Genomic DNA, 27,742 nt, shown 5'->3' with positions numbered 1-27,742 from the left:
CATTTTGAAAGAAGTCTGGGACTCTCTTAAAATAAGGGTTGCTCAGCTTTAGAAGAGTGAAGCTGAAGCTACACATCTATGAGATCAATTGGTGAAGACTAGAAAAAGTGAACACCAAGCTAGAGAAGAGGTGGCCCAAGCAAGGGAGGCCCATTCTCAACTGGCAGAGAAGGTTACTACTGCCAAGCACAACCTCACAGAAGCCATTGCTGAGGGTGTAGAGACCTTCAAGTAGAGTGATGATTTCAATCAAGAGTTGCTGGGGTCATGCTAGGAAGCCTTCTTTATGGGCTTCGATAAGTGCAAGAAGAAGTTGGAGTACATTTCCTAGGGATCGACCTCAGTGATATATTTATCTTGATTTCATCCTCCTCAAGCAGTGGTTCGGCCATTGCAGAGGGAGATGAAGATGTGGAGGGTGACATCGAGTTGCATCCCCAATAAGTTTCATTTTATTTTATAATTTGGTGATAAAATCTTTGTAACTCAAGAGAAGCCATTGGAATGAATGAATTTTTTTTGAGTTTTCAATTTCTTTCTTCTCTCTCTTTCTCTTTGTATGTGCATCTTCATATTGTGACTTCTTGACTAAACAGAGATGAAATTCAATATAGAAAAAATTTTGGTGGACCTATTGTGAAAGAAGAGGAGGAAAACCAGCTATGTGGAGACTGCTCTGGTGCTGGGTTGAGCCAAGAAAAGGGAGAACAGGGTTCAGCTACTCCCAAGATTTCTGACGAGATCTCTCTAGCCAGGCCTTCTTCGGGCATAGCTAGGGATGAATCTTGAGTCAAAGTAAAGGTCAATGATCAACCCATCAGGGCTATCACACTAAGTCTATTGGGGGCTGAGAGAAGCCTTCCCGATATAGAACCACTTGCGGGTGCATCAGAAGTTTTGTCCTTTGGTGTAGGGATTTGGGTTGAGGTGGCGAGACAACTTGTTAAGCCAAGATTGGATGCATCTGACCTTGGGGTGACACCCTCTACTTTAATGGGGACCACATGCCCTAGCATTATGGTTGAGGTTTTGTCCAACACCATCATCGAGTGCTTGGATGCAGCAACTGGTGTCTCGAGCTACTTGTGCAAGGATCGAGGGTCAACTTGCGGGGATGACTCCAGGGACTACATTGATCTGTTAGAAGTTAAGAAAGAGAAGGTCAAGGAAGAAGCAGTCATCTTAGTAGCCAGATTAGCGAGAGAGATTGCGGGCCCTCCTACGTTCATGGTTGAGGCATCACCTTCCCATCCACCAGTTGGACTTCTTTAGCCCACTCCTCTCGAGTGGGGTCCTCATTCCTTCACTCTCAGATGGACGATCTGGGAAGATGATTAAGGGGATGATACCTTCCAATGAGGAAGAGTATCTCTTGGGCATGACTATCAAGGATGCACTCTCGAGTTCATATCATTCTCCTTATTGCTCGATGCTTACCTATGCACCCTTCATTGACTAATCAGCAAACTTTATATGTGGGCTTTGGTATTCGAGCCTTGGAGGCTAGGCTAGCAGCATTGTGTGGTCATGTAAGAGCAACCAAGGAGAACTCATCTCACACCGAGCATTGGAAAAAGATCACTGAGTGCGGTCAAGCTTTGGTGGAGTTGTTGTAGAGCACCACCAAAAAAGCCTGAGAGAATCTCCTAAAATAGCTCAATAGCTCCTTTATCAAAAATGAGAGACTGAAGAGCACCGTGGAAGCTTCTCAATGGGAGACCATCAAGCTTAAGAAGAGGGGTCTCCATTCGGTTGGAGTTTCTTGTCCCACCACCAGTGAGCGAGGAACTTAGTTTGAGATGGACAAGCTTGGTGGGAAGGTGATCACCTTCGCAAAACTCATTGAACCATCCAGGAAAAGGCGGATCTTCGGTAGAAGATCACTGGTCTCAGGGAGGAGCTTAGGATGGCTAGGGTGAAGCCTCTACTAACTAAGCCGATAGAGTCTACACCCTTCATCAAGTCTCAAAGATGAGGATAGAGGTGATTGAGGCTAAGAGGGAGAACTCTCATATCTGAGCCAGCTAAGCAGGCTCTGGAGATGAAGCTTATCGTTGAGCGAATACCAACCTTATCATTGTCGAGAGGGGCATCAAGGATCAAGGAACGAGGCTGCCCTGGTCATAGAGAGGAGGTTATTCGATCTAGAGGAGATGGAGAAACTGGATGATTTCTTCCAGCAAAGTCTTGAATGCTGCAACATGATCCTCCATGACCTCCTCTCAAAGTTGGAGTCTACACCGGATTCCCTCATCCCTCAATTGGCTTCTCTCGAGGATGCAGCAAAGGTTCAGAAGGATAGGAAGAAGAGGATTCAAGACCTAGCCGCTTCCCTTATATCTTGATCTGATGTACTTTTTTTTGGAAATAAAAGAAAGTTTTCTTTTACTTCTTGTATTTCTTTGCACGAGCTTTTGTTCCGATCCTTTGATAGCGTAGGATGAACAACTCTTCAGCACCCATCTTGTGCCCATTCGGAATTCATGCCAAGTCAATCTGCCCCCCAGCCATGCGAGACTTGTGCCCTGCACTAACACCAACCATCAATTTTGTCTCCTATGATTTTGGGGCTGACATTGTCTAGTAATCTTGAGGAACATTTATTACTTTGTCAATTAACACAGCTTTCACTCTAGAAGATCGTGTGATCTTTAATGCATCAGTCTCCAAAATAACATTTTGCCAAAAGGGGCACTTGGGATGCCTTTCCTTGGAAGGTGTGGTCTTTGGAGCCCCTGGGATTGTGACACCAGGCACACAACCTGGGAGGTGAAGGGGGCACTTTCCTACCTAGATCCTCTATAAATGGAAGGAAGGGACCATTGCTTGTGGTCAAGCCCACTTCTCCCAATTTCCATACTTATGAAAGTGTTGGAGAAGATGTCATTGTTGCAATCTTCCACAGAGGGCACGACAATCGCCGGCATCCGCTGCACCATGGAGGGGTTCTCTCCTACCCCCCAATTGGCTGTAAGGTGTCCAAAAGGGGTGCACCTATAGACATTATACCTTGGCATGAGCGGTATTGGAAATCGATGCAGTTATAGAAGATATGGAACAATGGCGGCCATTAATCTTGAGGGTGTTGTTGGGGACTGATTACCTCACGGGGCATGTTATTGGAATTCCATCTCCCTTCACAGGTTTTCACTAAGAGTATAATAGTATCCCTAATTGAACTGCATTGGCCTTTGGTCTAGACGAGAAGCAGACACTGGCTTAGGGGGTCTTCTTAGCATCGAGCCCTCCAGGAAGGTCTTGGACCTTTCAAAGGGACTATTTTTTGCCCCTGACCAGGCTTCCTATGTAGGCACAAGTGTGGTGCTCCCAAGCTTTGGGAGGCCAAGAGTTGAGCCATGGAGTTGGCTCAATGAGTCTAGGATCGATTTGGATCCTAAGGCTAGGACTGGTTTGGTTCTAGGATGAAGGTTTGGCCCTCCATAGATCTTGAGATCTAGGGATTTGGATCTTAAGGGGGTTAATTCATGTATGGGCTGGATTTAGGTCCATAGGGATGAGATTGGGTCAAGTCATGAGTATACATGGATTTGAGTAAGCACAATCTCATGTGGATTAGCCAGAGAAGTTTTTGAGCTGGGGTTTATTAGGGTTCATGTTATATTAGGAAACATGTGGAAACCCTAGAATATATAAATCCATGTATTATAACCTAATGAAATAGATGGAATTAATAGAGCTTTTCTCCCTATTCCTCTCCTCTCTCTCTAGTGTTTAGCTGCCCCTTCACTTATAGAAAACCCTAGAGGGGGGTGCCTCCCTCAAGCCCTAGACGCCCTAGGGTTTGGAAGAGGGAGGCACCCCATGTAGTGGGCACCATCAAGCTTTACTATCCAAAGTCCTTGGATGTCCTCTTTCTCCACACCTAGAAGGTGGTATGGAGGGATTCTTGCTACTAGTTGCCATAGAGATCAGATCTCCAGGCATGAGTTTTGTGGCCAATTTCTTAGAGTTTGTTTTCGAGAGCCACAAAGTGCTACAGTTTTCAGTTCTTAGGGTTTTCATTAATTTTCTGCACCAAGACTCTTCAAGAAGGAGATTGTTACTGATCTCCACATCCCCATGCAGGTGTGAAGATCCTCAACATCTTGATCTTCTTAAAAGGAATATCAGGGAGATAGATGAATCTCAGCAGTAAGCTGATCATACCATCCTTGATGTCCTTTGGTGTGGACCGATGACTACCAAAGGAGTCTTCTCTAGATAAAGATTTCTTTTATATGGGTTGGATGTCTTCTCCTGCCCTCAGCATCTTTTCATCTACTTTGAGTCTGTGTATATTGTAACCTAGCCATCAAGCTGAAACCTTTGTACTCTAGATTTATTGATAAAGAAAGTTGTTTTCTTTGATCCTTCTTTTGTGTGCTACAATGACTATTGTGTGAACATGCCAAAATTTGGGGCTTTGCCTCTCCCTAGTCTCAGCTCTACAACTTCAGTGATGGTCTTCTGGGGCCTTGCCCCACAGCATTGGCGAGAGGCTACAAAGGTGCCATTCCTGCCCCCCTTAGAGTTTGCGGACTCAGAAGAGGGGGCCTTCTCGAGGCTCAATCATTCGAAGCTTAAAGGTTCTTAATTGAAACTCAATCTTGCTTCAAGTCTTAATGAGTATTCATCCCAAAGTTGGCCTGGCACAAAGCTTACCTAGGGTTTTTCGACAAACACAGCAGCCTGGCCTAAGTGCGTAGGTCACCCAAGACTTTCTTGAAGTTTTTGATCTACGTGGGCCTACTCCAGCCTCAAGGCTTGGAGCATTTTATCGTCAGAAGCATACCAGATAGTCGAGGCTTTATGACCATGGCGATTCGGTCTGGGGCAAAACTCACCTAAGGCATTCCAACAGTTATGATAGCTTGACCTAGGGCACATAGCTTGCTCAGGGCTTTCTCAGAGTTTTTGGCCTATGTGGGCCTACTCTAACCCTGAGGCTCGAAACTTTCTATCATTGGAGGCATACCATATCACTGAAGCTTTACAGGCATGGCAACCTAGCCTGAGACAAAGTGACATCTCCTAAGACTTTTCAGTAGGCATGATGGCTTGCCCTCGTGTGTATAGTTTGCCCAAGGCTTTCTTAGAGTTTATGGCCTATGTGGGTCTACTCTAGCATCGAGGCTCGAAGCTTTCCTTCATTGAAGGTGTATCGAATAGTTGAGGCTTTACGAGCATGGTGACCTAGCCTAGGCCATCACAAGCTCTCCCAGGACTTTTTGGTAGGTGCGGTGGCCTAGTCTGAGGTATATAGCTTACCTAGAACTTTCTTGATCTAGTCCTTCGACATCATCTGAGTAAAAAATGACTTCTCACATGCTCCACCCCTTTGATCGGTTGGGTCCAAGGCTTTGCATCTCTAGACAGCATCCGATAACATTTCTTTTATGTAAAGAGAGATTGGTGTTTCGTTGTAGGATCAATTTTACATGATATACCTTAATAATAGTAAGGTCAGAGATTGGTAGAATTCTAGGTGTGAGGGAGGGGCATCCTATCCAATTGCTCCAAATGATAGGTTCCGAAGCATACTACCTTGATGACATGATAAGGTCCTTTCTAATTAGATGAAAGCTTCCCTCATTTAATTGGCCGACTGACCTCAGCCCTTCTGAGCACTAGATCTTCAGGTCGAAAGTTCTTCTCAGTCACTTTGGAATTGTAGTAACATGAGATGAACTACTGATATACTGCCATCCAGATTCGTACCTTTTCTTTGACTTCCTCTAAGAGATTTAGGTTCATCCATAGGTCTTCTGAATTCCTCTAAGCATCAAAGTTCTCCACCTAGTATAAGGGTAGGCCTATCTCCAAGAAAATAACTACTTCAATTCTGAAGACAAGATCGAAAGGTGTCTCATCCATCGGAAGTTGGTGTGTCGTACAGTAGGCCCAGAGAATACTATGTAGTTCATCTATCTAAAGTCCTTTGGCCTTGTCCAATCGAATCTTCAAGTCTTGAAAAATGATCCGATTGGTCATCTCAGCTTCTTTGTTGACTTGGGGATGTAAAATGAAACGGTGGTCCATGTAGAGCTCTTGGCAAAACTCCCAAAAGGAGGTATTATCAAATTATTAATCATTGTTGGTTATGATGACCCAAGGCAAGCTGAAATGATAAATGATGTACCTTCAAACAAAGTGGTGAGCATTATAATTTGATTGTCTGTCGAAAAGAGCCAAGGATGTCTATCCCTCACTAAGCGAATAACCAAGTAGAGATGATCAGAGCAAGCAAAACCACTGGCAGGTGCTAAATGTTGGAGTATGGCTGGCACTGGTTACAATGCTTCACAAACTCGATTGTGTCCTTATGGTGCTAGACCAATAATATCTTTACTGTAGAACTTTGTACGCCAAAGTCCTGACCCCCATGTGGTTGCACAGATGCCTTCTTGGACTTCACATACAGCATACTTGACCTCAAAGGGTTGGAGACAATAAAGGGGAGGCATGGAGAAGGATCGCTTGTTGAGCTTTTCCTCGAGCATCATGTACTGGGTAGACTGGAATTTGACTCTTTGGACTTCAGCTTGATCTTTCGATAGCAACCCCTCCTATAGGTACCTAACCAGCGGATCCATCTAGCTTGATTTATGGTCTACCTACATTACTCGGGTTGGCTCCTCTTCGATGCTGGACTTGTCGAGGATCTCCATATAAGTGAAGGAAACATGGGTAGTACTATGTATGCAATTTCAAAAATTTTGTGCAGCAAAAGAAAAAAATCAAATAATTTAATCTAAATAACATGCATAAGATCTAATATAGACTACCATACCTTGACAGAGTATATGAAATATGATGTACTTTAGATTTGAAAATAAAAACTCACATCGATCTTATCGATACTAAAATTCTAGATCTAACTATTAGATTTAACGATATGATCAAGATAGGTTAGAAATAATTACCAAACCAATGAGATCTTGATCTTTGCTGGTCTAACACTTGAAGAAAATATTTTTGAAGTTGCTCATAACCACATGAAGTCGTCTGACCTCTACAAAAAAATCCACACGAAGACTAGTGCAGATCAGAGGCTTGGAGGTGCTAGCTTGCAAGCAACTTCGATAGTTGATCTCTTTCTTTTTCTTCAAGCATCTTGGATACTCCAAAAGATAAAAAAATCTAAAGAAAGAAGAGAGAAGGAGGAGAAGAACTTTGGAAAAATAAAAACCAGTAAGAAAATTGATGTTATGATGCCAAGAATAGGAGACCCCTTTTTATAGGTAAGGAATTAGGGTTTTTATCCAAGGGAGGGCACCAAGAGTCCACGCCAAATACCTTTTGGTGTTCTAAAAATTTCCAAAAAAGGCTCTACAATATGGAGAAGAATTTTGATATCTCACATGCCCAAGAATTCTTCAAGAAAAATAAAGAAAAAATCATTATGGTGCCAACAACCTTCCTTGTACGAAAAATTTCTTTCCTTATTTTTATTTTATCTCTAATTCGGATCGCATTCAAATTTGACAAGAGATAGGATTATGAGTCATCAATCATTGCTGGCCACCCTTATTAGGTCTACTACTTTAACACCAAAAAGGTCAAGCCAAATCCTATTTGGCATGGAGATAATGGCATGGGTCCAAGTATGGCGCAAAGAGATAAGGATAGAGTCTTAGTCAACTTGAACTCTTCATTTCTAATTCAATTCTAATCCAAATCAAATTTGAATTGAATTCATTGATAGAAATAAACTAATCTAATTAAAAATTTAGTTATCTCAATAAATTTTTAATCCAACTAGGAATAGATTGATTTCAAACCCTGATCGAATCAGGATATAATTTTCTCTTATAATCAGGATTGATCATATCAAACCCAATATGAGTCGAACTAAATCTAATTCAATTAGACTTGATCCAAAGATCTTTACTCAATCAAATTAAGTCAATTACTAATTAATTCTTTATTGATAATAGAGTCTCAGTCCTAGTGGGACTCTCCTGTAGAGTCCCAATCTCAGTAGGACTCCTCACCAGAGTTATAATTCAATTGGACTCTTCAGCCATCAGATCTGATCAAATCTTCTAATATGTGTGACTTTATAAGTTTGAACCTAAGTCGATAGCATAGGAATAACTTTTTATACTAATCGATATAATCATCTAACAATGGTGACCCGATGATCGGATAGGTCAAAGTATTGCAAAGCAATATTCTAGAATCTATTGACGTATGGTTACCGTATAATTCATCCCTTTGATTCTAATGCTCAAGGTGACCTAAGGTTTAACTGTCAATCCTAATTTAGTCGATCACATTATATTTTAATCTTTTAAATCTATCTCATGGATTATCCTGATTAAGATTTTACTAAATTGAAATACACTGATGCATATCTCCTACTAATTCAGAGGGATCAATTCTATCTTGACACACACACTGATTTGATAAGTACTTGACTGCACCCAATATCCTTCCATCACTGAATTAAAAATTCAGATGGTCTGGTACTAAATTATAATGAGTTGCTTATAAGTCACCATGGTGGTCTTAGGTCCGAGGAACACTTATACCCAACCCTTCATGAGCTACTCTTGACAGCATAGTACTCGATATATGGTCACATTCGATATGAATGTACTCCTATATTTCATCTGCATGTCATAACAGTGTCTCCACACTTCTTATTTAAGAGGACAATCAACTTATATGGCATACAATGATCTATACTTGATATTGCTATCATCTTATTAATAGCATATTATTTGATCGCGAACACTTTTAAAGACTAAACGATAAATCCTCCTTTGTCGATCAAACATAATCTTAAGGACTTCATTACAACACAGGAGTTCAAAGATGGATAATTTATAATAAAAATATCAAATAATTTTTATTAATAAAAATTCATATACAATTATAAAAAATGAGCACAATCGTTGACAAGCTAACGATTGGCTTTGGGACACATTTTTCAATAATAAGCTCGCCTCCGAATATTAGCATATTCTGATGTTCGACAGCAACTCCATTCAAGCATTCTCTAAAACCTCAAGTTCTTGAATGAGTCTCAATCCACCCAAGAGTGCTTCATACTCTACTTCATTATTTGAAGGCTTGAAACTGAAATGAAGGGCTTGCTCTGTCACAACACCTTTGAGATTGATAAAGATTAATCCAACCCCTGCACCTTCAATGTTGGATGATCCATCGACATGCAGTATCTAGGGGCTCGCTGGTGCAGAGTTGGAAGATTCTAGTGCAGCCTCGATCTCCTCTAGGAGTGTACACTCTATAAGGAAATCTGCTAGAGTCTGGGTCTTAATGGATGGTCAAGATCGATAGTAAATGTCGAACTTCTCGAGCTCCACAGCCCACTCGGTTAACCTTCTTTTGGCATCAACCCTCTGGAAGACCTATCTCAGGAGTTGATCGATCAGCACGACAATGGATTGTGCCTGAAAGTAGGGTTAGAGCCTCCACATCGAGATTACTAAAGTGTAGGCAATCTTCTCCATCCTGAGGTATCTGGTCATTACATCCTACAATACTCTATTGGTGTACTAGATGGATTTTTGCACACCACCCTTCTCCCAGATGAGGATCGAGCTTATAGCTATAGGAGAGACTGCAAGGTACAAGTATAGCATCTCCTCGATAGTTGGCCTAGTCAAAAGTAGAGCTGAGATAAGGTACTCTCAAAGCTGATTGAAGGTAGCCACTCACTCGGCCTTCCACTAGAAATCTTTGATCTACCTCAGGGCCTTGAAGAATGGCAAACACTTCTGCATTGACTTAGCCACGAATCTGTTTAGTGCAGTCACCTATCTTGTGAGGCACTGCACTTCCTTCCGAGTCCTTAGTGGTGACATCTCCAAGATAGCTCAAATTTTTTCTAGATTTGTCTCGATCACATGGTCAGTAACCATGAAACTAAGGAATTATTTTTGAGATTATCCTAAAGGCACAATTGCTCGAATTGAGCTTCATGTAATATTTTTTTAGGGTTTGAAAGTTTTTCTTGAGATCCACCACATGCTGCTTCGCTTAGCAGCTTTTTACCAGCATGTCATCAACGTAAATCTTCATGTTGCGACCAATTTAATCTTTGAAGATCTTATTGATAAGATATTGGTAGGTGACTCCTATATTCTTCAGGTCAAAGGATATAACTTGTAATAGAATAGCACTAGGCATCAGCGCTTGCTGGTCAGGGCACCAAAGCATGCTGCTACACGTTATGAAGGGTTCGAGCGCTTGCTATCCTTACTGGGTGGCAGTGCACGGTCTAAGGTATGCTGAGACTATCTCAACGTTATTGGCTCGGTTATATAAACAAGAACAGGATAAACAAGTTAATCAAAGAGAAAGTCTTCGATATCAATGATTGTGAATCATTGTCGGCTTGTGAATCCTGCCTTCTTTTGAAAAAAATGATAAAATCATCCTTTACCAAAAAGGGTGAATAGGTTGGTGAGATTCTGGATCTAGTACATAGTAATGTATGTGGGCCCATAAACACAAGCACCAGAGATGGATATTCTTACCTTACAACCTTCATTGATGACCTATCTAGGTATGGATATGTTTATCTTGTGAAACAAAAGTTGGAATCTTTTGAAATGTTCAAATATTTTCATAGGGAAATAGAGAAATAAATTGACAAGAGTATTAAAGCTCTTAGATCAGATTGAGAAGGAGAATACTTTATCAATGAGTTTCTGATATATCTAGAAGAGCATGAGATTCTTTCATAGTGGACCTCTCCTGGGACACCACAACACAATGGAGTATCCGAAAGGAGGAATCGAATTTTATTGGATATGGTTCGATCCATGATGGACTTTGCGGATCTGTCAATCTTCTTTTGAGGATATACTTTTAAGACTGTTTGTTATGTGCTGAACAAGATCTCGATCAAATCTGTTGAAAAGATGCCTATAAGATATGGATGGGGCATAGGCCGACACTCTCTCACCTTAGGATTTGGACATGTCCGACTTATGTCAAATATCTACAGGTAGATAAGCTTGGACCTAGATCCGATAGGTATTTATTTATAGGGTACCCCAAGCAAACAAGGGATTATTATTTCTAGCATGCTAACGAGCCAAAGATATTCGTCAGTAATAGGGCAGTCTTTTTGAAAAGAGAGTTCCTTAAAGAAGGAACGAATACCACTAAGATCGAGCTTCGTGAAGTTTGCGAGATAGAAGAACCGACACCATCGAGTGGACATACATAATCAGATTTAATTAGAGAATTAAATTCGAAGCTTGTTATAGATGTGCTCTTAAGGAGATCTAGTAGAGTACCATATCAATCGGATAAATACTACAATTTCTTAGTTCAAAATGGTGATCCTGTCGAACTAGAAAAATGATGAGGATCTGATCACCTATACAAATGCCATGCAGAGGTCCGACTCTGAAAAATGGCTTAAAGTCATGAAATTTGAGATAGAGTCCATGGAGATTAATGTAGGAATACTTGTTGATCTATCTGAAGGGATAAAATCCATAGGATGTAAATAGATCTTCAAAAGGAAAAAGGGCACAGATGGGAACGAAGAAACCTACAAAGGCCATTTAATTGCTAAGGGATATCATCAATGTTATCATATAGACTATGATGAAATATTCTCTCTTGTGGCAACGCTCAAGTCCATTCGAATTTTGTTTGCAATAGCAGCACACCTAGTTTATAAAATTTGGCAAATGGATGTCAAGACGGCTTTTCTTAATGGAAAGCTCGAAGAAAAGGTATATATGACACAGCCTAAAGGGTTCATATCCATAGATGAATCTAAGGTATACAAGCTATGGAGATCCATTTATAGATTGAAGTAAGCTTTCCAAAGTTGGAACACATATTTTGACAAAACAGTCAAAACGTATGACTTCGTTAAGAATGAAGAGGAGCCTTGTATCTACAAGTAAACTAATGGTCATGTAGTCATATTTCTTGTACTGTACATGGATGACATTCTCTTAATCGAGAATAACATCCCTGTAGTACAGAATGTGAAGCTCTGGCTATCATCACAGTTCTTCATGAAGAATTTGAGAGAAGCATCCTACATCCTAGGATAAAGATCTATAGAGATAGTTCTAAAATGTTGCTTGGGTAGTCCAAATCCACATACATTGATACTGTGCTGAAATTATTCAGCATGAAGAATTTTAAGAAAAACTATACACCGATGGGCCAAAAATTTTTTTTCTCTAAGAAAGATTGTCTGACAACCTCATAAGAGAGAGAGCATATGAGTAGAATCCCATGTTCCTTGACAATGGGATCTATCATGTATACCATGACATATACGAGGTCTGATATTTTCTACTCACTAGGAGTAGTGAGTAGATATCAGTTCGATCTAGATAAGAAGTATTAGAAGGTTATAAAGATAATCCTCAAGTATTTGAGAAATTCTAAGGACCAGGGGCTCATCTATGGAGATATAGACATGAAACTTATGGGTTATACAGACTCCAGTTTCAGTTAGACCATGATTATAGTAAAAGTATGTCCAGTTATATCTTCACCTTGTGTGGTAGAGCGATATGCTAAAAAAATTTCAAGCAACATACAGTAGTCGACTCAGTATGTGAAGTGGAATACATAGCAACATCTGATGCTACCAAAGAGACTGTTTGGTTAAGAAAGTTCATCAGCAAACTCGAGGTGATTTTCGCTATTGATGGTCTAATTTTACTATATTATGATAGTACTGGAGCCATAGCTCAGGCTAAGGAACCCAAATCTCAAAAAAAGTCAAACACATTCTACATCGCTATTACCTACTTTGAGAGATCATTGATAGAGGTGACGTTGATTTGTAGAAGATCGACGGTAAAAAGAACCTGACTGATCCTTTCACAAAAGCACTCGAGATTAAGAAGTTCGATGAACATAGATGGAAGATGGGTATTAGATATAAATTCGATTGGCTTTAGTGTAAGTGAGAGAATGTTGGGACTGTGCCCCAAAGTCAATCATCTAGTTGTGGACAATTATGCATTTATATATGAACTGTAATCTAAATTATAGTAATAAAAGCTATTTGGTAGTTTATCATATCTTGCATCTTCTATATCTATAACTCTTATGATTATGATGAAGTCCTTAGAATGATTAATACTCGATTAAAATGATGAGGATTAATCGAGTCGTTCTTAAATTATGTTTGTAACCAAATGATATATTAATAAAAAGATGTTAATATTTATCAAATATAAATCATTGTATGCCATATGGATTGATTATCCTCGTAGTCAAAGAATGTGGAGACATTGATATGATATGCAAGTGAGATGTAGGGGTACATGCTCATTGAACATGACTCAGTAGCAGAACACTCTATGGTATTTATCCTACTATCAAAGAGCAGCTCGTGAAGGATATGGGCGGAAGTATCCCTAAGATCTGAGATCACCACAGTAACTTATAGGCAACTCACTGCGCTTAGGTACCAGACTATCTATATTTTTAATTTAGTGATGAAAAATTTTTGGATACAGTTAAGTACTTGCGAAGTCGGTATACGAGTCAAGATGAGATTGATCGCTCCAGACAATAGAAGATAATACTTCACCATATTTTCAATCAAGTAAATCCTTGACCAGGATAGTCCATGTGATTAGTCACAGGATTAATCATGAGGATGTCATAACAAGGTTGGAATATAACATGGAGACTAATTAGGGGTTTGACAGTTAACCATACGCCCTAGGGTCATCCTGAAGTATTGAGGGTCAAAGGGACGGATTATATAATAACCATATGCTAGGATTCTTGAATGTTGCTTTACAAATTGTTTGATCTATCCAGACATCGGGTATCATTGCTAGATGATCACCTCGATTAGTATAGAAAATTATTTCTAAGTTACCAGTTTAGTGTTTGAACCTATGGAGTCACGCACATAGTTAAGCAATGTTGGAAAGACTTGATCCAAAATATATATGCTCAATTTAGAAGTAGTTGACTTGATTGAACAAATATATTTACTTAATTAAAAATTAAGAACTAGGTTATACGGAATTAAATACTGACTGTGTCTAGTTAGCATTGGGCATTAGATCCAAGATTAACTCCAGGCTAAACTTGGATTAGCTTGTAATCCAAGGACTAAAGTGCAAACCGCACAAGCATAGGGATCCTATGCTTGGTTGGCTAGGGTAAGGGAAGATTTTGGATTAGAGCCCTAAATGAGTTAGGACTTCAAAATTCAAATCCAAATGGTTGTTGGATTAAAATTGAAATCCAAAAGGTTGTTGGATTAAAACTCCAAGTCCAAAAGGTTGTCAAATTAAAACTTCAAATTCAAATCCAAAAGATTGTTGGATTAAAACTTCAAATTCAAATCCAAAAGGTTGTTGGATTAGAGATTCAAATTCAAATCTAAATCAAAACTTCCTCTTGATCATGTACTATACGTGATAATAAAAGAAAGGGAGATATCCCAAACCAAGCGTGAGCTCTTTCTCTCTCTCTTTCTCTCCCTAACCCTAGATGCCTTGAAGCCCCTTTCCACAAAGCCTCCAGTGTGTGTACAAAGTAGAGGAGTTGCGCTAGAAGCTCTCGCAGCCCTGGCCTGATTTTCTGCTACATTTAAGGTAATCTTTCCCTTTCCATTGATTAATTTCTAAAAGGGATGCTGATCTCCTTCTTGGGATTCCAACCAACATCAGCAAATGGCATCCGCAATCATCATGGAGATGTCAGAATTTACTATCAAATGGTGTCAAAGTAAGGTTGGGTGATTTCAGCTTGTGTGGCCAATTGTTGTTTTTCCTGTTCTGTTTCTACTATAATTGTTATATTGAATGCGTGATTGTTGTTTTTAAGGATTATATTTTTTGCATTTAAGTGTTTGGATTTAATTGATTGTAAGGAGGAATTTAGGTTTTTAGAAATCCAATCATTTTAGGGGCAGCAAACGCACGATAACAGCCGAGATAGTCTCAGCATGCCTTAAGTCGTGCGCTACTGCCCAGCAAGGACAGCAAGTGCTCGAGGCCTTTGCAACATACAGTAGCATGCTCTGATGCTCAGGCCAATGAGCATTGATGCCTAATGCGTGCTAGCATGCCTGTGCGATAGCATGAGGCATGTGAGCGCTACTGCTGGACTCGCACTTGTGACTGCATGCATGCCTATGGGACATGCAGCAGGCACTGAGCCTTGCACAGACCTACACTCTTGTGTGATTGCACGGTTGATAATAAGCACCGCATCAAGCTCAGGCATGAATGTGCCTAGTGAATGCCTACCGGTCATGCAATAGCATGGCTGCCAGATGCTTTAGCTGGGCATGCTGCATGCCAAAGGTCCCGATCACGTATGCTAGACTGCGATGCATATCAAAAAATGTTTGAGAAATTTGTTTCTCACTTGTTTCGATATGCATGGAAAGTCAAAAGATGTTTTGATGATCTTGTCCTCTTTAATGACTTAGTGAAGTCAATGGGAGAAATTTAAAGTTCTTCCAAAATAAAATGTTGGTTGAACATTCTAGATCCAAAAGTGTTAATTGAATAAATTTTAGTTTTTTAGAAACGAGAAGTAGAACAATGTAATCCGAAAATGACACCAACCTTTACCAGTGCATGCTGTATGAACACATGGTTGATGTGTATGTAATTTGCATGAGTGGTTATGGACTTAGGATGACTAGATTTTATTATTGTTTGTTATTACAAATTCTTTGATGGATTGGGATTGCATTCCTTGCCTTCCCTTCTGTTCTATTATACTTTCTTATCCTTTGAAATGTTCTCCCTCCAACATTGGAGGTTTCTTCAAACAAAATTATAAAAGTAAATCAGAGGGCTGCAGTAAAAGCATGGAATGAAGGCCTATGAATGTCCGATTTATTTTTATGCAATAATAAGATATGTCATGGTTTTGTGGTTCACTACAAGCTTCAATGGACCACACTTTGTAAGTCCATAACCACTGACTATCAGTTTTATGAAGCATGAATTAATTGATGTATGATATGATCAAATCACCTCACATGTAATATGCATGTAAATGGACCGTCATCACTATTTAATAAGATTAATTAGATGAACCACAATGCACATTCCATTATGACATAAACCGTCTAAATTATTAGATCTCTGAAATGACCTAGTTATGGGGAAAACTAGATCATAGCCTCCTATTAAGGTAGATAGTAATGGGTCCAATAGTTTGGATAAATATTGGAGGCACACACCTTATGCTTATCTGGATATTGAAATTATTGTCCATGATATGATGCCCATGTTGTATCTTTCAGGTGGGTGGATAGGTTAGCTGAGCCGCACTCAGGCCTGTCCATTCATTGGTTAGGTACACTTGGTGAGGTCATGTTAATATTTGGACCTAACTGAGCCTTTCAGTGGAGGTGCCACATGCCTGCTAAAGAGGTAAAATAGATTACTAAAAATTATTTGAAGAAATAATTAGTTAAGAATCTACCTGTAGATGCACACGGGTAGGCCAAGCCACACTCGGGCTTATGTGTAGTCGATGTGGATTCTAGTACCTGCTAGAAAATTTTAACAAATCAAAAAAATTCTCTGAATTGGAGGTAGAGGCTACTAATTCATGTAAATTAGTGAGAAAAATCTTTAGACTAAAGTCCAAGTCTTTAGGACCATATGACTCATATAAAATAATGGCTAATGTGTTTTCTTTGTTTATTGCAGTAATGGCTAATACATTATCGCTTTGCTCATTGTTGGACAATAACAAGCTCACTGAGCCCAACTTCGATAGCTGGTATCACAAGTTAAAAATCATGCTTGAACATGAGAAAATTTTATATGTCCTCACAGATCCAGCATCGGAAGAGCCCACTGTGAATGCATATGGAGCGGTCAGAGATGCTTTTCAGAAGTGGCTCAATAATCGTATGATGGTACATTGCATTATAAGGGCCACGATGAATGACGAATTTAGTCGTAAGTTCGAGGATGCACAGCCGGAGGCAATCTTTCAAATATTGTATGAATATTTTGGCATCCCGGAGGATGCTGAAAGATATAAAATCTCCTGTGCGGTGTTCAACATCCGGATGTGAGAGGGGGCAATGGTTATTAATCATGTATTGTATATGATCGAGCAGATGAATGTCTGAGCAAACTTGACTTTTCATTACATGAATAGTTAGGCAAAGCTGCCATCCTAAACTCACTTCTCAAGTCTTATTTGCTCTTCTTGAGTCATTATAAAATGACTAAGCCTACAGTGAACTACCACGATTTGCTAGGATTACTGCAGACTTTTGAGAAGGATAGCTAGCTCCAAAAGGAATCGATTCATTTGTGGGAGGGTTCTCAAAAGGGTGTCATTCCTTTAAGAGAGGAAAGAAAAGCAAGACGTTCAAGGCACAGGCTAAAGCTTCTAAGACCAAGCAGGCCAAGAAGCCCAACGCGGATAAGAGCAAGGAAGAATGCTTCTACTGCAAGAAGCTTGGTCACTGAAAGAGAAATTATCCAGAATATCTTACTTTTCTTGACCCCAACAGGCGTAAGAAGAGAAATCAGCAATAGATTGCTAGATATATGATAACCACTTATAATTTCTCTATTTGTGACACTAGTACCTGGGTATTGAATATAGGCAGTCTAACCAATATTTGCAATTTATTGCAATGGCTGCAGGTCAATAGGAAGTTTCAAAATGGTGAGCAGTTCTTAAGCATTAGAAATGAAAGCTCTATTCCAGTTCTAGCTTTAAGAATAGTTTAGTTTGTTTTCAATTATAGAACTATTATTTTGAAGGATTGTTATTATTGTCCCACCTTTCTAATGAATGTTATTTCTGTTGGCCTTTTGGCAAAAGATAGATTTAATTTTTCAATAAAGGATGATTTTTTCAATATATCATTATAAATGATGTTTTGATTATGCATGGACAATTAAAATATGATATATACTTCTTATCATAATCTGTTAGTATAATATATACATCAAACAAACACGCAAGAATAGATAATGTCACTAATATCTATCTTTGACATTGTTGGCTCGGTCATATAAATAAGAACAGGATAAATAAGTTTATCTATCTTTGGTATTGTCGCTCGATCATATAAACAAGAACAGGATAAACAAGTTAATCAAAGAAGAAATCTTTGATATCAATAATTGTGAATCATTGCTGACTTGTGAGTCCTATCTTCTTGAAAAAATGACAAAGTCATCCTTTACTGAAAAGGATGAATGGACCAATGAGGTTCTGGGCCTAGAACATAATAATGTATGTGGGCTCATGAACACAAGTGCTAAAGGTGAATATTCTTACTTTATTACCTTAACTGATGATCTATCTAGATATGGATATGTCTATCTTATGAAACATAAGTTAGAATCTTTTGAAATATTCAAATAATTTCATAGTAAAGTAGATAAACAAATTGATAAGAGTATTAAAGCTCTTAGATCAGACCGCAGAGGAGAATATCTTACCAATGAGTTTCTGACATGTCTAGAAAAAAATGTGATTCTTTCATAGTGGATCCCTCCTAGAACACTACAATATAATAGGGTGTCCGAAAAGAAGAATCAAATTCTGTTAGACATGGTTCAATCCATGATGGACTTTGCAGATCTGCTAATCTTCTTTTGGGGATATGCTCTTGAGACTGCTTGTTATGTGCTGAATAAGGTTCTGAGCAAATCCATCAAAAAAATATCATATGAGATATGGATGGGGCATAGGCCGACACTCTCTCACCTTAGAATTTGAAGATGTCCGACTTATATCAAATGTCTACAAGTGGACAAGCTTGGACCTACATCTGATAGATATTTATTCAGAGCGTACCCCAAGCACATAAGGGGTTACTATTTCTACCATGCTGACGAGCAAAAGATATTTGCCAGTAATAGGACAGACTTTTTGAAAAGAGAGTTTCTTAAAGAAGAAACTAATACCACAAAGATTGAGCTTGATGAAGTTCGTGAGATAGAAGAATCGGCACCATTGAGTGGACATACAGAATCAGATTTAATTAGAAAATCAAATCCGAAGCCTGTTATAGATGTGCCCTTAAGGAGATCCGATAAAGTACCACATCAATCGGATAGATACTAAGATTTTTTGATCGGGAATGGTGATCCTATCGAACTAGATGAAAATGATGAAGATTCGATCACCTATATGGACGCCATGCAAAGGCCTGACTCTGAGAAATGACTTAGAATCATGAATCCGAGATTGAGTCTATGGAGATCAATGATGTATGTGAAAGAATGGTGCCCTACAAGTCCATCAAAATTTATATTTTGATAGACCGTTCTTTAATCTCTTTGACTCATGTAATGATATTTTAAAAATAAATAAAAGATATTTATGTTTCATCATATGCTGTATTTTATATTTATTAAGATTATGATGAACCCCATAGATTAGGATAATGATTTTAAGGGACATGAATGGATCATGTCTGTAAGATTTAAAATTCTAAAACTCTAATCTTGAATATTTCTAATTATAGAAGCATTGAGTCGAGGATCAATATTTCGAATAGACCAGCATATTCTATGTATGCTCGAAGAGGGGATGGCTAATCTCATTAGCCACTTATGTGGGGACACTAATATAAAAGTGTGGGTGCTCATTAGAGAATGAGTTCACTAAATTAACTCACCGACAGAGAATATCTTATGGAGTCTTGCTTGCATATCAAAAGATGGTTCTATAAGTGAGAGTTATACAAGTAATCCTTAGATCTGAAACCACTATAAAATCTTGTGTACATGAATTCATATTTTGATTCATATCCAGACATAGCATTAAGATATGTACGGGATGTTTTGGATATGATATAGTGTGTATGGAGGTTGTGAGTCGATCTACAAAGAATCGATAACTCTTAGTAAAAGCAGATGATATCCTATACATTTTCATCTCTAGATGACTCAAGAAGTCTCTGATCAGAGTAGGATGAAGATTAGAAAGATTTTTTAATACTTCAATAGAGTCATTATTGATTGACGAAGAATCAATATGAATATGTGTTTGAGTTTGACATGATTCCATACTCATAAATATATTAAGGATGCAGGATTGATCGAAGGATTAAATTGCATGGTAACTTACTGTTGAAGAATATTTTTGTTATTTTCATCAAAATTTTATATCTTTTAGGTAGGCATGATATATTGTTAGATATCAATCTTGTCTTGTAGATTTGATCGAATTAAAGAGTTTAATTTGATCATCAATTAAAAAGAATTCTAATTGTTGAAATTGGATTAGCTCGATTGGATCTAAATCGATTAGATTGGATTCTAATCAAATCAGATCAACTTACATTCAGACCTATTACTGGCTAAATGTGAAACCCAATAGGTCATACACAAAAAAAATTAATCAAGAATCTAATTGAATTAGATTATGTTTGCAGGATGAAAATGCTAGCACATATTGCAAACCCTAGCTCTCATGTTCGAATCGAATTCAAAATTGGTTTCTGTTTGGGCTAATTAAATCTAATTAAATTCATCCTTAGAATGGGTCAAAATTGGGTTGACCCATGGTTGGTTAAGCCAAGGAGTTGGCACCACATATCAGGCTTCCACGTCCCAGAGAATTTTTCTTGGAGCGTGTGGAATTTGTTTTGTGCGACAACATATAGTTGGCATCCTATGGGATGGGACGCCCCTTCCTTATGTTTATCCTTTTATTTCCATGGTGAAACAATTATGGGCATGTAATGTAGATGGCAAGAGGGGGCACAGAAGAGTCCTTTTGTGGCTAAACTTTTGTTTATGTCATCGGAGAAAATTAGATAAAGGATGGAAACCTAGCCGCCTACCAAACCATGCACCACTTGGAGTGCAATAAGTTGTGGACTCTTAAATCTCTTACATGCCCATTTATCTTCCATGCCAATCTAAGGTAGGTGCCCCTTTTTTAGGCCATTGGATGGCCATAAGATTGTTTCCTATCCGTTGGATAAGATGGGCGCTTCAGCAAAGTCATGCGACACATTGGGAAAACATCAGAGAATTTTTCCAAAGAGTCCTACATGAAGCGACTCTTGGATTTAATTCCTAATGCTTCCACGTGTCATGAAAAATTCAACCAGGTGTGAGATCAGATGAATGGGTGTGAGAAAATCAAATGGGGTGTGAGATAATTTTTGGATGGGGTGCAAGTGGATTTGGTTGGTGTCCGTTCTCCAACTATAAAAGGAGACGTGCATCGGGGTTCTAAACCATTCAAAGAAGTCCCTATCTCTTCTTTCTTACATTAGTTCTCCCTATTGTCCAATTATCCTATTCCTTCCTTTGTTAGGATAAGTCCTAAAATAGTAAGGACAAGTTCAATTTTAGGATAAGGGCCTAGGAAGAGAATTAAAGAAGATAAAGAGACAAGAAAGGTAGAGAAAGGAAGGCTAGGAGGAGAGGAAGGAAGCCTACGGGTTGTGCTGTCCGGAGGAATTCTTGGAGAAAGAATTTAGTAGGAGGAACTAGTTAAGGAGTGAGAGTCTTGATCAAAATTTTGTGTGAATCATCGTTAGAGGATGAACACTTGGATGCCTGGTGGAAGCTCTGCTGGAATTTTGGATTTAGCAATACAGTTATTCTTCTATACCATCCATATTGTTATGTATTTTTATGTATATGATTGTTAATTATCAAGGAGGTCCTAGATTAGGATTTAATGGTTAGGATTTTATGAAAAAAATTTTGAAATCTGTGCTTCCACTATGCCATCATAACCCTACAGTATGGACACTCGTTGATCCACCTGAAGGGATAAAACTCATAGGATGTAAATGGGTGTTCAATAAAAAAAAAGATACAGACAGAAAGATAGAAACCTACAAAGCTCATCTAGTTGTCAAGGGATATCGTCAACGTTATGGTATAAACTATGACGAGACGTTCTCTTCTGTGACAATGCTCAAGTTTATTCGGATTTTGCTTATAATAGCAGCACACCTAGATTATAAAATCTGACAAATAGATATCAAGATAGCTTATCTAAATGAAAAGCTCTATGAAAAGGTGTATATGACACAGTCTGAAAGATTCACATCCACAAATGAATCTAGAGTATGCAAGCTATAGAGTTCTATTTATGGATTGAAGTAATCTTTCCTGAGTTGGAACACACGTTTTAACAAAGTAATCAAAACGTACGGCTTTGTTAAGAACAGAGAGGAGTCTTGCATCTACAAGTGGACTAATGGTCATATAGTCATATTTCTTATATTATATGTGGATGATATTCTCTTAATTGAAAATGACATCTCTGCATTATAAAATGTGAATCTGTAGCTATCATCACAATTCCATTGGGAATAGTATCCCAAAACCAATCGTCAGCCTGTTGACGGTTGTGCTTTTTCTTGTATTAGTATATGAATTATAAATTAATAAAAGTTATTTTGATATTTTTCATCATAAATTATTTCATCTTCTAATGAACTCCTGTGTTGTGGTGAAGTCCTTAGGACTATTTAGACTCGACAAAGGAGGATTTGTCGTTTAGTCCTTAAACCTGTTCGCGACCAAATGATACGTTGTTACCAAGGACAACAATATTTATCAAGCATAGGTCATTGTCTGCTATAGGGGTTGGTTGTCCTCTTAACCAAAGAGTGTGGAAACATTGGTATGGCATACAGGTGAGATGTAAGGGTACATCTGCACTGAACGTGACCGACTCCGGAGCTTTTTCTGCTGTCAAGATTTGCTCCGACGGGATATGGGTATAACTGTCCCTCCGACCTGAGACTGCCACAGTGACTTGCAAGCAACTCACTGCACTTAGGCACTGGACTACCTGAATTTCTAATTCAGTGACGGAAGGCTGCTGGGTGTAGTCAAGTACTTGACTTGTCGGTGCGTGTCACGCCTCCGACTCGAGATCGCGAGCAGGAGGTCGCAGCAACTGCCGCATACTTATGAAGAACTCTCTCCATAAGCATGCAAGGCATCTCATCATGATATCAATGCATCACAGTGGAATAAATTCAAATAATTATTATTCAACTTTAATTCAAGTAATTAAATTAAAATATCTTACATCCAATAAAATTTTACTAAAAATAAAATAATAGATCAAAGTTCAATGAAGTTGACAATGCTAAATCTCGCCTCTAAAAGCTCTGTCCCAATATTTCTTCCCACGCTCGTAATTAATTATCTGAATCTAAAAAATAGAAAGAAAGGTAATGAGCTAGACAGCCCAGTAAGTAACAAATATCTTAACTAGATATTTCAGATATTATATAATTTTCAAGAACAATGCTGCAAATAAACATAAAAATATATTTCATGCTGATTTTATATAAATCCAATCTTTTCAAATATTCACATATAATATAATCATAAATCCGATTCGATTCAAAACACTCGTAACTCAACAACCTCGACTATGACCAACGTTTAACCCCCATTGGCGAGGTCCACTGAATACCAGCGCACAACCCCCACTGGCAAGGTCCACAAATACCAGCGCACAACCCCCACTGGCAGGGTCCACTAAATACCAGTGCACAACCCCCACTGGCATGGTCCACTGAGTACCAACGTATAATCTCCATTGGCGGGGCCCACTGAAACATAGTTAGGCTGAGAGCATAAATCCGGTTTGTATCAAAACACTTTTGTATCATAATATATCATAATTTTTTACTGAACATGTGCATAATCGATGTACCATAATATTTCAAAAGTACTTTTCTTTCAAAATATAATTTCATAAATCATGCATAATTTCAGAGAATAATTATTTATTTTCAGAATAAATATGAAATATCTCGAGAAGATGATTCATTACTTATCTTTCACAGAGCACTGGATGAATAGATCGACTAACTTCTAGAAGATTCTTCAGTGCCTATTATCCAAAATTATATTTTTACATTAATTTTAATTCAAAATTAAATCTAAACAAATCCCAAATCAAAACCTCACTTAGAATCCGACTCTTTCTTAAACTCGATCAAAATCATCAAAATGAAGCCTTTCACTATGCTAATCTTAGAAGGATAACTTTGGAGAGAAAAATCCATCAAGAGAGAGAAATAATTTAGAGAGAGAAAATTCTAGAGAGAGAAAATAGAGAGAAAAAGTCTAATTTTAGAGAGAGAAAGTAAGGGTTCAAATTGAAAGAAGAGAGAGAAACTCTCTCTCATTTTTATTTTATTATTTATTTATTTATTTATTTATTTTTTCTTTTCTTTTCTTTTTTTCTTTTTTCTTTTTTTTCTTTTTTTCTTTTCTCTTTTTTCTTTTTTTTCTTTTTTTTTTTCTTTTTCCTTTTTCCTTTTCTTTTTTTTCTTCCTTCTTCTACTTCTTCCCGTGGCCTCCCTGGGTGAAAAAAACTGAAACAGGGGACCGAATGGTCCCCTCATACGATTGGCCGATCGGCGATCGACCAGCACAGGAATGGCCGATGGCCAGAGAAGAGCGCACCGCCATCCCAAGGGTTTCAAATCGGTGGTTGGCGATGACCATCGACGTCTGAAAACTAAAAAAAATCGAAACCTCTCCCATAATAAAATCTGACGACTCCGATCATCGGTGAGCGTGCACACCGGCACGAGAAGGAAGGGAGAGAAAAGAGGAAGAGAACCACATGCTTACCTCGAGCTCCGGTGACCTCTCCGGCGAGGAATTACGGTGGGCACAATGACGGTTTCTGCGAGCGATTTCCGACGATCTTCGCCGTTTCGCTCCAGGATTCTTTGGTAGGAAGAAGGGAGAAGGGTCTCCCCTTTAAATAGAACCGGAGGAGAGGAGTTTGACTCCTCTTTGATGAGGTTTCTGACTCCGATTAGGAGCCGATCGGGAGAAGAAGACTCCCTGCGGGAGTCTTCTTCATTTTTTTTTTTTTGGGCTGGGTTTAAGGCCCAATGGGCCAGATGTTACATTCTTTCCTCCTAAAAATAAATTTCGTTCTCAAAATTTTTCTTACCTGTCACCATTGTATTGGAAGCCTGTGCATTCTGTTGAGTAAGCGCATAAACTCTTCTCTAGATTTTAGAAATCTGTCCACCACCCTTATGGTGTCCTTCATAAGTTCTTTGGCCAACTTGATTTTCAGTATTTAGTGGGCAGCTAGCAATTTTATGATCCATCTGACCACATTTAAAACAAGCACCTGTATTCCAATAGCAATCCTTGTCTGCATGATTTTTGCCACATCTGGAGCACTGCTCACTATCAATCTGTTGAGTCTTATTATCTATTGCTCCCTTAGCTGAACTTTTGATATTTTTATTATTCTGCCCTTGTGTATCATTTGATTTTGCTCTCTTTCTTTGCTTTCTTTCCCTTTCCATGCGTTCTTCATTGACTTCTCTTTCAATTATCAGTGCTTTGTTTACCACATCTGCATAAGTTGTCAATTCATATGGAACCACTTATTTTCGAATCTCAATTTTCAGTCCCATCTCAAACTTGTGAACACGTTCTTGCTCACCATCCACTAATATCGGAGCAAATTTTACTAACTCTGTAAATTTTGCTTCATATTCAGTCACACTCATACCCTTTTGCTTCAAATAAATAAACTCTTGCTCTTTCTGGATCCTTACACTTCGAGGAAAATACTGATCGTAGAATGCAATCCGAAATCTTTCCCAAGTAAATATTTCACCGTCTTGTTCATACTTGCGCTGTAGTCGCTGACACCAGTTGTATGCTTCTCCTTGTAGTAAATAAGCTGCATATCGAATCTTTTCTTCATCAAGATACTTTTGGACAGCGAAGGCCTTCTCCATCTCCATTATCCAGTTGTCAGCCTCCAAAGGTTCAGTAGTCCCCTTGAAAGCTGGAGGAGCAAGCTTTTTAAATTCTGAAATGTTGTTCCATTGTACTGGTTGCTCTCCATATTGTGGTGGTGGATGCTGATGTTGTTGTGTATCTCGTTGTATCTGCTGTTGTTCAAGCATTTGCTGTTGTATTTGTTGTTGCGCTTGTACCATCCTGATTAGAGTCTGCATTAACTGAGCCATATCTGGTTCCTAACGTGCTCTCGAAGTACTCCCATTAGGATCTACGACTCCCTCCTCCTGAGGGGTGCCATTGATCAGATGGGGAGTGCTACCATCCCGTGGTTGTGATGTCTCTCTTGCAATTCTTTGAGTAGTTCTTGTCATTCTATGGGGAGGCATGATAATCTTGTAGTAGTAAAACTTTATTAGATTCATTTATCTATTTGTTAGGATAGGTTTATTATGATGCTCATACTTTAACGTCCCAATATTTTTAATATTTACCCACCTACACTCATACTATGTCAAATTCTATGTGTCATAATTTATCCACTTATGCTCTGATACCATATTAATTGTCACGCCCCCGACCCGAGATCGCGAGCAGGAGGTCGCGGCAATCGCCGCATACTTATGAAGAACTCTCTCCATAAGCATGCAAGGCATCTCATCATGATATCAATGCATCATAGCGGAATAAATTTAAATAATTATTATTCAACTTTAATTCAAGTAATTAAATCAAAATATCTTACATCCAATAAAATTTTACTAAAAATAAAATAATAGATCTAAGTTCAATGAAGTTGACAATGCTAAATCTCGCCTCTAAAAGCTCTGTCCCAATATTTCTTCCCATGCTCGTAATTAATTATCTGAATCTGAAAAATAGAAAGAAAGGTAATGAGCTAGACAGCCCAGTAAGTAACAAATATCTCAACTAGATATTTCAGATATTATATAATTTTCAAGAATAATGCTGCAAATAAACATAAAAATATATTTCATGCTGATTTTATACAAATCCAATCTTTTCAAATATTCATATATAATATAATCATAAATTTGATTCGATTCAAAACACTCGTAACTCAACAGCCTCGACTATAACCAATGTTTAACCCCCATTGACGGGGTCCACTGAATATCAGCGCACAACCCCCACTGGCAGGGTCCACAAATACCAGCGCACAACCCTCACTGGCAGGGTCCACTAAATATCAGTGCACAACCCCCACTGGCAGGATCCACTGAGTACCAACATATAATCTTCATTAACAGGGCCCACTGAAACATAGTTAGGTTGAGAGCATAAATTCGATCTGTATCAAAACACTTTTGTATCATAATATATCATAATTTTTTATTGAACATGTGCATAATCGATGTACCATAATATTTCAAAAGTATTTTTCTTTCAAAACATAATTTCATAAATCATGCATAATTTCAGAGAATAATTATTTATTTTCAGAATAAATATAAAATATCTCGAGAAGATGATTCATTACTTACCTTTCACAGAGCACTGGATGAATAGATCGAGTAACTTCTAAGAGATTCTTCAGTGCCTATTATCCAAAATTATATTTTTATATTAATTTTAATTCAAAATTAAATCTAAACAAATCTCAAATCAAAACCTCACTTAGAATCAGACTCTTCCCTAAACTCGATCAAAATCATCAAAATAAAGCCTTTCACTATACTAATCTTAGAAGGATAACTTTGGAGAGAGAAATCCATCAAGAGAGAGAAACAATCTAGAGAGAAAAAATTTTAGAGAGAGAAGTAGAGAGAGAAAGTCCAATTTTAGAGAGAGAAAATAAGGGTTCAGACTGAAAGGAAAGAGAGAAACTCTCTCTCATTTTTATTTTATTATTTATTTATTTTTTTTTTCTTTTCTTTTCTTTTCTTTTTTTCTCTTTTTCCTTTTTTTTTCTTTTTCTTTTCTTTTTTTTTTCTTTTCTTTTTTTTCTTCCTTCTTCTACTTCTTCCCGTGGCCGCCCTGGGTGAAAAAAACTGAAACAGGGGACCGAATGG

Source organism: Elaeis guineensis, chromosome 1 (assembly GCF_000442705.2).
Source record: "Elaeis guineensis isolate ETL-2024a chromosome 1, EG11, whole genome shotgun sequence".
Lineage (NCBI taxonomy): Eukaryota > Viridiplantae > Streptophyta > Magnoliopsida > Arecales > Arecaceae > Elaeis > Elaeis guineensis.
Note: the sequence above shows the minus strand (reverse complement) of the source record.